General features: G+C 53.7%; 21 non-coding genes across 21 annotated transcripts; 4 read left to right on the top strand and 17 right to left on the bottom strand.

Moving 5' to 3' along the window:
* Positions 1–291: 291 nt before the first annotated feature.
* On the bottom strand, positions 292–363 carry Trnae-uuc (transfer RNA glutamic acid (anticodon UUC)). Its single transcript has one exon. It is a non-coding gene; the product is annotated as a tRNA-Glu (tRNA).
* A 322-nt stretch (positions 364–685) lies between these two features.
* Positions 686–758, bottom strand: Trnam-cau (transfer RNA methionine (anticodon CAU)). Its single transcript has one exon. It is a non-coding gene; the product is annotated as a tRNA-Met (tRNA).
* An 815-nt stretch (positions 759–1,573) lies between these two features.
* Trnag-ucc (transfer RNA glycine (anticodon UCC)) lies at positions 1,574–1,645 on the top strand. Its single transcript has one exon. It is a non-coding gene; the product is annotated as a tRNA-Gly (tRNA).
* Positions 1,646–1,921: 276 nt separating this feature from the next.
* Trnas-aga (transfer RNA serine (anticodon AGA)) lies at positions 1,922–2,003 on the bottom strand. Its single transcript has one exon. It is a non-coding gene; the product is annotated as a tRNA-Ser (tRNA).
* A 139-nt stretch (positions 2,004–2,142) lies between these two features.
* Positions 2,143–2,215, bottom strand: Trnak-uuu (transfer RNA lysine (anticodon UUU)). The gene has a single exon. It is a non-coding gene; the product is annotated as a tRNA-Lys (tRNA).
* A 296-nt stretch (positions 2,216–2,511) lies between these two features.
* Positions 2,512–2,583, bottom strand: Trnae-uuc (transfer RNA glutamic acid (anticodon UUC)). Its single transcript has one exon. It is a non-coding gene; the product is annotated as a tRNA-Glu (tRNA).
* A 322-nt stretch (positions 2,584–2,905) lies between these two features.
* Positions 2,906–2,978, bottom strand: Trnam-cau (transfer RNA methionine (anticodon CAU)). The gene has a single exon. It is a non-coding gene; the product is annotated as a tRNA-Met (tRNA).
* An 815-nt stretch (positions 2,979–3,793) lies between these two features.
* On the top strand, positions 3,794–3,865 carry Trnag-ucc (transfer RNA glycine (anticodon UCC)). The gene has a single exon. It is a non-coding gene; the product is annotated as a tRNA-Gly (tRNA).
* Positions 3,866–4,141: 276 nt separating this feature from the next.
* On the bottom strand, positions 4,142–4,223 carry Trnas-aga (transfer RNA serine (anticodon AGA)). Its single transcript has one exon. It is a non-coding gene; the product is annotated as a tRNA-Ser (tRNA).
* A 139-nt stretch (positions 4,224–4,362) lies between these two features.
* Trnak-uuu (transfer RNA lysine (anticodon UUU)) lies at positions 4,363–4,435 on the bottom strand. The gene has a single exon. It is a non-coding gene; the product is annotated as a tRNA-Lys (tRNA).
* A 296-nt stretch (positions 4,436–4,731) lies between these two features.
* On the bottom strand, positions 4,732–4,803 carry Trnae-uuc (transfer RNA glutamic acid (anticodon UUC)). Its single transcript has one exon. It is a non-coding gene; the product is annotated as a tRNA-Glu (tRNA).
* A 322-nt stretch (positions 4,804–5,125) lies between these two features.
* Trnam-cau (transfer RNA methionine (anticodon CAU)) lies at positions 5,126–5,198 on the bottom strand. The gene has a single exon. It is a non-coding gene; the product is annotated as a tRNA-Met (tRNA).
* Positions 5,199–6,013: 815 nt separating this feature from the next.
* Positions 6,014–6,085, top strand: Trnag-ucc (transfer RNA glycine (anticodon UCC)). The gene has a single exon. It is a non-coding gene; the product is annotated as a tRNA-Gly (tRNA).
* A 276-nt stretch (positions 6,086–6,361) lies between these two features.
* Positions 6,362–6,443, bottom strand: Trnas-aga (transfer RNA serine (anticodon AGA)). The gene has a single exon. It is a non-coding gene; the product is annotated as a tRNA-Ser (tRNA).
* A 139-nt stretch (positions 6,444–6,582) lies between these two features.
* On the bottom strand, positions 6,583–6,655 carry Trnak-uuu (transfer RNA lysine (anticodon UUU)). The gene has a single exon. It is a non-coding gene; the product is annotated as a tRNA-Lys (tRNA).
* Positions 6,656–6,951: 296 nt separating this feature from the next.
* On the bottom strand, positions 6,952–7,023 carry Trnae-uuc (transfer RNA glutamic acid (anticodon UUC)). Its single transcript has one exon. It is a non-coding gene; the product is annotated as a tRNA-Glu (tRNA).
* A 322-nt stretch (positions 7,024–7,345) lies between these two features.
* Positions 7,346–7,418, bottom strand: Trnam-cau (transfer RNA methionine (anticodon CAU)). Its single transcript has one exon. It is a non-coding gene; the product is annotated as a tRNA-Met (tRNA).
* An 815-nt stretch (positions 7,419–8,233) lies between these two features.
* Trnag-ucc (transfer RNA glycine (anticodon UCC)) lies at positions 8,234–8,305 on the top strand. The gene has a single exon. It is a non-coding gene; the product is annotated as a tRNA-Gly (tRNA).
* Positions 8,306–8,581: 276 nt separating this feature from the next.
* Trnas-aga (transfer RNA serine (anticodon AGA)) lies at positions 8,582–8,663 on the bottom strand. The gene has a single exon. It is a non-coding gene; the product is annotated as a tRNA-Ser (tRNA).
* A 139-nt stretch (positions 8,664–8,802) lies between these two features.
* Positions 8,803–8,875, bottom strand: Trnak-uuu (transfer RNA lysine (anticodon UUU)). Its single transcript has one exon. It is a non-coding gene; the product is annotated as a tRNA-Lys (tRNA).
* Positions 8,876–9,171: 296 nt separating this feature from the next.
* On the bottom strand, positions 9,172–9,243 carry Trnae-uuc (transfer RNA glutamic acid (anticodon UUC)). Its single transcript has one exon. It is a non-coding gene; the product is annotated as a tRNA-Glu (tRNA).
* Positions 9,244–9,435: the final 192 nt, after the last annotated feature.

Below are 9,435 nucleotides of genomic sequence, written 5' to 3'. Positions count from 1 at the left end.
CTTGTTGTGCATGGAGCGACTGCAAGCAATGTGAATAACTGGAACGCGTGTGTAGGCGTACTACGGTAATTGCTGGCTTGTGGCGCAACTGGCGACTTCACCGACTTCCCACTGACGCTGGTAGCACCCCAACAGCGGACCAGTGCCTCTTCTCCCTTTATCCCGGTGCTGACAGTAATTGCATCCTGTGCCTGCTTCCCCCGATTACGTTCGGTTGAAGCTCCGGAAGGAGGGCGACAAACGAAGGTTGGAAGGCCAAAAGATGGAGGGTCGTGTGCGCAAAAACTTCCCTTCCGGTACCGGGAATCGAACCCGGGCCTCCTGGGTGAAAGCCAGGTATCCTAGCCACTAGACCACACCGGATTTGCTCGAGAAACGTGAGATTTACTCCCTCTCTTCTCGCATTTCGTGCTCAATCCGGACTCAGTGTTGTTCTCTGTTTGCGAGCATTTTTGCGCGTGCAGACTGGCATGGCGCACAGCTCGAAACTGTCTATTCATTGCTGTTTGCATCATATTTCACTCATAACAGGGGAGGAGAATGATCAAAGTTGTTCCTTGCCATAATTGGAAGTAAACATTGTGACGCTGAGGCGTGGACTCCTTGTGGATAACAAACGACAATTAAGTTCGTTCGCTAGCAATAGCAACGCCGTTAATTCAGCCGTGATGTACAGCAAATTAAATGCCCCGGGTGAGGATCGAACTCACGACCTTAAGATTATGAGACTTACGCGCTACCTACTGCGCTACCGAGGCTCGTTGCAACCATCATCCCAGGAATCTTGGTAAGTCTCACATATTAGAGATAGACAGTTTGCGCTTTCTCAGGAATCTGTTGTGTCGCTACGCGTGCTTTCCCGACTTGCTAGAGTAAACTGCTGCCGCAGCTTTTTTAACGACGGAAAGCAGCACTGCCTGAGGTTACAGTACATCGCCCTTGCGGCACCTGAACACAGCGGCCTGTAGGGCCAGGCCGACGCTGGAGTTCAGTAACAGCACGCGGCCGTCCAAGTAGGGTCTCTTGCGTGCTGCATGTTTGGTTCTTCTCACAGCGAATCCTGCTATACATTCCTGAGGCTGGCGCACCTCAAGCGAGCAATCGGCGCGGCAGCACTATAGCGAGAACAGCAAAACGATGCATCGGCCGGGAATCGAAGCCGGGCCGCCCGCGTGGTAGTCGAACAACCTACCACTTTTTTAGTTGTTGTTCTCATTTTGTTAGTTGCATTTGTTGGGGGCGGACGTCCGATGACGTCCGTGCTTCCCGAGCATATTCCCGAGCAGCTGTCTGCAGGGAAAGTGGGATTGCCACCCAGCGACGTCGGATACAACCGAAAAAAGTGCTACACACGCGGAGTCCCCCACTACACTGCCTCAAAGCGACCGCTCGTCACTATTGTGTGAGTAACGTTGCGGCCGCGGCGACGAGCCTTGCCCAAAGACGCAGCGTGCGTGGAGGCGCTGCCCGAATGCACCCTCCTACCTCGTAAAGCGTCTACAGCTACTATCACCGTGGGCCACTGCCGGCGGGCGGGAAGCCGACACAGCGCGGCGTTGCGAGCAGCGGCTGTGCGGTGGTAGTGTAATGGTGAGCATAGTTGCCTTCCGAGCAGTTGAGCCGCGTTCGATTCCCGGCCACCGCAACGGGCGCAAATCTATGCGTATGAGTATGTGAGCCACGTGCTGTTGAATTAACGTTTTCTTTCCGTCGTCGCTCCACGCAGGCCATCCTGTAGTATGTCCCGACTTGTCCCGACTTTGCTCGGCTGACGCGAAAGCTGACGCTTGGATTTCGCCCTTATCAAAAGGACAGGCGCTATAAACGACTGTGAGAGGTGAGGTGTAGCGAGGTACCAAAACGACAGGCAAACTGCGAAATTTTCTGCTCTCTCTTCTGAAACAAAAAATAAAAAAACCGACGCAGTCGGTAGGACTCGAACCTACGCTCCCACAGGGAATCTGATTTCTAGTCAGACGCCTTAACCACTCGGCCACGACTGCTCGTAGCTAAAGCTTCCCTCGAATCGTGAAAAATGCAACCGGTCTGCGCAGAATGTTGACAGGAAACGAACTCGGTGCACTGATTACGGCAGGGCTACCAGCGCTACGAGACGAGCCATTACGGAAGCGTTAAAATCTTCGCCCGAACAGGGATTCGAACCCTGGACACTTAGGTTAAAAGCCTAATGCTCTACCGACTGAGCTATCCGGGCTCACGCTTGTTGTGCATGGAGCGACTGCAAGCAATGTGAATAACTGGAACGCGTGTGTAGGCGTACTACGGTAATTGCTGGCTTGTGGCGCAACTGGCGACTTCACCGACTTCCCACTGACGCTGGTAGCACCCCAACAGCGGACCAGTGCCTCTTCTCCCTTTATCCCGGTGCTGACAGTAATTGCATCCTGTGCCTGCTTCCCCCGATTACGTTCGGTTGAAGCTCCGGAAGGAGGGCGACAAACGAAGGTTGGAAGGCCAAAAGATGGAGGGTCGTGTGCGCAAAAACTTCCCTTCCGGTACCGGGAATCGAACCCGGGCCTCCTGGGTGAAAGCCAGGTATCCTAGCCACTAGACCACACCGGATTTGCTCGAGAAACGTGAGATTTACTCCCTCTCTTCTCGCATTTCGTGCTCAATCCGGACTCAGTGTTGTTCTCTGTTTGCGAGCATTTTTGCGCGTGCAGACTGGCATGGCGCACAGCTCGAAACTGTCTATTCATTGCTGTTTGCATCATATTTCACTCATAACAGGGGAGGAGAATGATCAAAGTTGTTCCTTGCCATAATTGGAAGTAAACATTGTGACGCTGAGGCGTGGACTCCTTGTGGATAACAAACGACAATTAAGTTCGTTCGCTAGCAATAGCAACGCCGTTAATTCAGCCGTGATGTACAGCAAATTAAATGCCCCGGGTGAGGATCGAACTCACGACCTTAAGATTATGAGACTTACGCGCTACCTACTGCGCTACCGAGGCTCGTTGCAACCATCATCCCAGGAATCTTGGTAAGTCTCACATATTAGAGATAGACAGTTTGCGCTTTCTCAGGAATCTGTTGTGTCGCTACGCGTGCTTTCCCGACTTGCTAGAGTAAACTGCTGCCGCAGCTTTTTTAACGACGGAAAGCAGCACTGCCTGAGGTTACAGTACATCGCCCTTGCGGCACCTGAACACAGCGGCCTGTAGGGCCAGGCCGACGCTGGAGTTCAGTAACAGCACGCGGCCGTCCAAGTAGGGTCTCTTGCGTGCTGCATGTTTGGTTCTTCTCACAGCGAATCCTGCTATACATTCCTGAGGCTGGCGCACCTCAAGCGAGCAATCGGCGCGGCAGCACTATAGCGAGAACAGCAAAACGATGCATCGGCCGGGAATCGAAGCCGGGCCGCCCGCGTGGTAGTCGAACAACCTACCACTTTTTTAGTTGTTGTTCTCATTTTGTTAGTTGCATTTGTTGGGGGCGGACGTCCGATGACGTCCGTGCTTCCCGAGCATATTCCCGAGCAGCTGTCTGCAGGGAAAGTGGGATTGCCACCCAGCGACGTCGGATACAACCGAAAAAAGTGCTACACACGCGGAGTCCCCCACTACACTGCCTCAAAGCGACCGCTCGTCACTATTGTGTGAGTAACGTTGCGGCCGCGGCGACGAGCCTTGCCCAAAGACGCAGCGTGCGTGGAGGCGCTGCCCGAATGCACCCTCCTACCTCGTAAAGCGTCTACAGCTACTATCACCGTGGGCCACTGCCGGCGGGCGGGAAGCCGACACAGCGCGGCGTTGCGAGCAGCGGCTGTGCGGTGGTAGTGTAATGGTGAGCATAGTTGCCTTCCGAGCAGTTGAGCCGCGTTCGATTCCCGGCCACCGCAACGGGCGCAAATCTATGCGTATGAGTATGTGAGCCACGTGCTGTTGAATTAACGTTTTCTTTCCGTCGTCGCTCCACGCAGGCCATCCTGTAGTATGTCCCGACTTGTCCCGACTTTGCTCGGCTGACGCGAAAGCTGACGCTTGGATTTCGCCCTTATCAAAAGGACAGGCGCTATAAACGACTGTGAGAGGTGAGGTGTAGCGAGGTACCAAAACGACAGGCAAACTGCGAAATTTTCTGCTCTCTCTTCTGAAACAAAAAATAAAAAAACCGACGCAGTCGGTAGGACTCGAACCTACGCTCCCACAGGGAATCTGATTTCTAGTCAGACGCCTTAACCACTCGGCCACGACTGCTCGTAGCTAAAGCTTCCCTCGAATCGTGAAAAATGCAACCGGTCTGCGCAGAATGTTGACAGGAAACGAACTCGGTGCACTGATTACGGCAGGGCTACCAGCGCTACGAGACGAGCCATTACGGAAGCGTTAAAATCTTCGCCCGAACAGGGATTCGAACCCTGGACACTTAGGTTAAAAGCCTAATGCTCTACCGACTGAGCTATCCGGGCTCACGCTTGTTGTGCATGGAGCGACTGCAAGCAATGTGAATAACTGGAACGCGTGTGTAGGCGTACTACGGTAATTGCTGGCTTCTGGCGCAACTGGCGACTTCACCGACTTCCCACTGACGCTGGTAGCACCCCAACAGCGGACCAGTGCCTCTTCTCCCTTTATCCCGGTGCTGACAGTAATTGCATCCTGTGCCTGCTTCCCCCGATTACGTTCGGTTGAAGCTCCGGAAGGAGGGCGACAAACGAAGGTTGGAAGGCCAAAAGATGGAGGGTCGTGTGCGCAAAAACTTCCCTTCCGGTACCGGGAATCGAACCCGGGCCTCCTGGGTGAAAGCCAGGTATCCTAGCCACTAGACCACACCGGATTTGCTCGAGAAACGTGAGATTTACTCCCTCTCTTCTCGCATTTCGTGCTCAATCCGGACTCAGTGTTGTTCTCTGTTTGCGAGCATTTTTGCGCGTGCAGACTGGCATGGCGCACAGCTCGAAACTGTCTATTCATTGCTGTTTGCATCATATTTCACTCATAACAGGGGAGGAGAATGATCAAAGTTGTTCCTTGCCATAATTGGAAGTAAACATTGTGACGCTGAGGCGTGGACTCCTTGTGGATAACAAACGACAATTAAGTTCGTTCGCTAGCAATAGCAACGCCGTTAATTCAGCCGTGATGTACAGCAAATTAAATGCCCCAGGTGAGGATCGAACTCACGACCTTAAGATTATGAGACTTACGCGCTACCTACTGCGCTACCGAGGCTCGTTGCAACCATCATCCCAGGAATCTTGGTAAGTCTCACATATTAGAGATAGACAGTTTGCGCTTTCTCAGGAATCTGTTGTGTCGCTACGCGTGCTTTCCCGACTTGCTAGAGTAAACTGCTGCCGCAGCTTTTTTAACGACGGAAAGCAGCACTGCCTGAGGTTACAGTACATCGCCCTTGCGGCACCTGAACACAGCGGCCTGTAGGGCCAGGCCGACGCTGGAGTTCAGTAACAGCACGCGGCCGTCCAAGTAGGGTCTCTTGCGTGCTGCATGTTTGGTTCTTCTCACAGCGAATCCTGCTATACATTCCTGAGGCTGGCGCACCTCAAGCGAGCAATCGGCGCGGCAGCACTATAGCGAGAACAGCAAAACGATGCATCGGCCGGGAATCGAAGCCGGGCCGCCCGCGTGGTAGTCGAACAACCTACCACTTTTTTAGTTGTTGTTCTCATTTTGTTAGTTGCATTTGTTGGGGGCGGACGTCCGATGACGTCCGTGCTTCCCGAGCATATTCCCGAGCAGCTGTCTGCAGGGAAAGTGGGATTGCCACCCAGCGACGTCGGATACAACCGAAAAAAGTGCTACACACGCGGAGTCCCCCACTACACTGCCTCAAAGCGACCGCTCGTCACTATTGTGTGAGTAACGTTGCGGCCGCGGCGACGAGCCTTGCCCAAAGACGCAGCGTGCGTGGAGGCGCTGCCCGAATGCACCCTCCTACCTCGTAAAGCGTCTACAGCTACTATCACCGTGGGCCACTGCCGGCGGGCGGGAAGCCGACACAGCGCGGCGTTGCGAGCAGCGGCTGTGCGGTGGTAGTGTAATGGTGAGCATAGTTGCCTTCCGAGCAGTTGAGCCGCGTTCGATTCCCGGCCACCGCAACGGGCGCAAATCTATGCGTATGAGTATGTGAGCCACGTGCTGTTGAATTAACGTTTTCTTTCCGTCGTCGCTCCACGCAGGCCATCCTGTAGTATGTCCCGACTTGTCCCGACTTTGCTCGGCTGACGCGAAAGCTGACGCTTGGATTTCGCCCTTATCAAAAGGACAGGCGCTATAAACGACTGTGAGAGGTGAGGTGTAGCGAGGTACCAAAACGACAGGCAAACTGCGAAATTTTCTGCTCTCTCTTCTGAAACAAAAAATAAAAAAACCGACGCAGTCGGTAGGACTCGAACCTACGCTCCCACAGGGAATCTGATTTCTAGTCAGACGCCTTAACCACTCGGCCACGACTGCTCGTAGCTAAAGCTTCCCTCGAATCGTGAAAAATGCAACCGGTCTGCGCAGAATGTTGACAGGAAACGAACTCGGTGCACTGATTACGGCAGGGCTACCAGCGCTACGAGACGAGCCATTACGGAAGCGTTAAAATCTTCGCCCGAACAGGGACTCGAACCCTGGACACTTAGGTTAAAATCCTAATGCTCTACCGACTGAGCTATCCGGGCTCACGCTTGTTGTGCATGGAGCGACTGCAAGCAATGTGAATAACTGGAACGCGTGTGTAGGCGTACTACGGTAATTGCTGGCTTGTGGCGCAACTGGCGACTTCACCGACTTCCCACTGACGCTGGTAGCACCCCAACAGCGGACCAGTGCCTCTTCTCCCTTTATCCCGGTGCTGACAGTAATTGCATCCTGTGCCTGCTTCCCCCGATTACGTTCGGTTGAAGCTCCGGAAGGAGGGCGACAAACGAAGGTTGGAAGGCCAAAAGATGGAGGGTCGTGTGCGCAAAAACTTCCCTTCCGGTACCGGGAATCGAACCCGGGCCTCCTGGGTGAAAGCCAGGTATCCTAGCCACTAGACCACACCGGATTTGCTCGAGAAACGTGAGATTTACTCCCTCTCTTCTCGCATTTCGTGCTCAATCCGGACTCAGTGTTGTTCTCTGTTTGCGAGCATTTTTGCGCGTGCAGACTGGCATGGCGCACAGCTCGAAACTGTCTATTCATTGCTGTTTGCATCATATTTCACTCATAACAGGGGAGGAGAATGATCAAAGTTGTTCCTTGCCATAATTGGAAGTAAACATTGTGACGCTGAGGCGTGGACTCCTTGTGGATAACAAACGACAATTAAGTTCGTTCGCTAGCAATAGCAACGCCGTTAATTCAGCCGTGATGTACAGCAAATTAAATGCCCCGGGTGAGGATCGAACTCACGACCTTAAGATTATGAGACTTACGCGCTACCTACTGCGCTACCGAGGCTCGTTGCAACCATCATCCCAGGAATCTTGGTAAGTCTCACATATTAGAGATAGACAGTTTGCGCTTTCTCAGGAATCTGTTGTGTCGCTACGCGTGCTTTCCCGACTTGCTAGAGTAAACTGCTGCCGCAGCTTTTTTAACGACGGAAAGCAGCACTGCCTGAGGTTACAGTACATCGCCCTTGCGGCACCTGAACACAGCGGCCTGTAGGGCCAGGCCGACGCTGGAGTTCAGTAACAGCACGCGGCCGTCCAAGTAGGGTCTCTTGCGTGCTGCATGTTTGGTTCTTCTCACAGCGAATCCTGCTATACATTCCTGAGGCTGGCGCACCTCAAGCGAGCAATCGGCGCGGCAGCACTATAGCGAGAACAGCAAAACGATGCATCGGCCGGGAATCGAAGCCGGGCCGCCCGCGTGGTAGTCGAACAACCTACCACTTTTTTAGTTGTTGTTCTCATTTTGTTAGTTGCATTTGTTGGGGGCGGACGTCCGATGACGTCCGTGCTTCCCGAGCATATTCCCGAGCAGCTGTCTGCAGGGAAAGTGGGATTGCCACCCAGCGACGTCGGATACAACCGAAAAAAGTGCTACACACGCGGAGTCCCCCACTACACTGCCTCAAAGCGACCGCTCGTCACTATTGTGTGAGTAACGTTGCGGCCGCGGCGACGAGCCTTGCCCAAAGACGCAGCGTGCGTGGAGGCGCTGCCCGAATGCACCCTCCTACCTCGTAAAGCGTCTACAGCTACTATCACCGTGGGCCACTGCCGGCGGGCGGGAAGCCGACACAGCGCGGCGTTGCGAGCAGCGGCTGTGCGGTGGTAGTGTAATGGTGAGCATAGTTGCCTTCCGAGCAGTTGAGCCGCGTTCGATTCCCGGCCACCGCAACGGGCGCAAATCTATGCGTATGAGTATGTGAGCCACGTGCTGTTGAATTAACGTTTTCTTTCCGTCGTCGCTCCACGCAGGCCATCCTGTAGTATGTCCCGACTTGTCCCGACTTTGCTCGGCTGACGCGAAAGCTGACGCTTGGATTTCGCCCTTATCAAAAGGACAGGCGCTATAAACGACTGTGAGAGGTGAGGTGTAGCGAGGTACCAAAACGACAGGCAAACTGCGAAATTTTCTGCTCTCTCTTCTGAAACAAAAAATAAAAAAACCGACGCAGTCGGTAGGACTCGAACCTACGCTCCCACAGGGAATCTGATTTCTAGTCAGACGCCTTAACCACTCGGCCACGACTGCTCGTAGCTAAAGCTTCCCTCGAATCGTGAAAAATGCAACCGGTCTGCGCAGAATGTTGACAGGAAACGAACTCGGTGCACTGATTACGGCAGGGCTACCAGCGCTACGAGACGAGCCATTACGGAAGCGTTAAAATCTTCGCCCGAACAGGGATTCGAACCCTGGACACTTAGGTTAAAATCCTAATGCTCTACCGACTGAGCTATCCGGGCTCACGCTTTTTGTGCATGGAGCGACTGCAAGCAATGTGAATAACTGGAACGCGTGTGTAGGCGTACTACGGTAATTGCTGGCTTGTGGCGCAACTGGCGACTTCACCGACTTCCCACTGACGCTGGTAGCACCCCAACAGCGGACCAGTGCCTCTTCTCCCTTTATCCCGGTGCTGACAGTAATTGCATCCTGTGCCTGCTTCCCCCGATTACGTTCGGTTGAAGCTCCGGAAGGAGGGCGACAAACGAAGGTTGGAAGGCCAAAAGATGGAGGGTCGTGTGCGCAAAAACTTCCCTTCCGGTACCGGGAATCGAACCCGGGCCTCCTGGGTGAAAGCCAGGTATCCTAGCCACTAGACCACACCGGATTTGCTCGAGAAACGTGAGATTTACTCCCTCTCTTCTCGCATTTCGTGCTCAATCCGGACTCAGTGTTGTTCTCTGTTTGCGAGCATTTTTGCGCGTGCAGACTGGCATGGCGCACAGCTCGAAACTGTCTATTCATTGCTGTTTGCATCATATTTCACTCATAACAGGGGAGGAGAATGATCAAAGTTGTT

This window comes from Schistocerca cancellata, unplaced genomic scaffold, assembly GCF_023864275.1.
Source record: "Schistocerca cancellata isolate TAMUIC-IGC-003103 unplaced genomic scaffold, iqSchCanc2.1 HiC_scaffold_411, whole genome shotgun sequence".
In the NCBI taxonomy this organism is placed as follows: Eukaryota; Metazoa; Arthropoda; class Insecta; order Orthoptera; family Acrididae; genus Schistocerca; species Schistocerca cancellata.
This window is presented reverse-complemented; position numbering and strand designations above follow the sequence as displayed.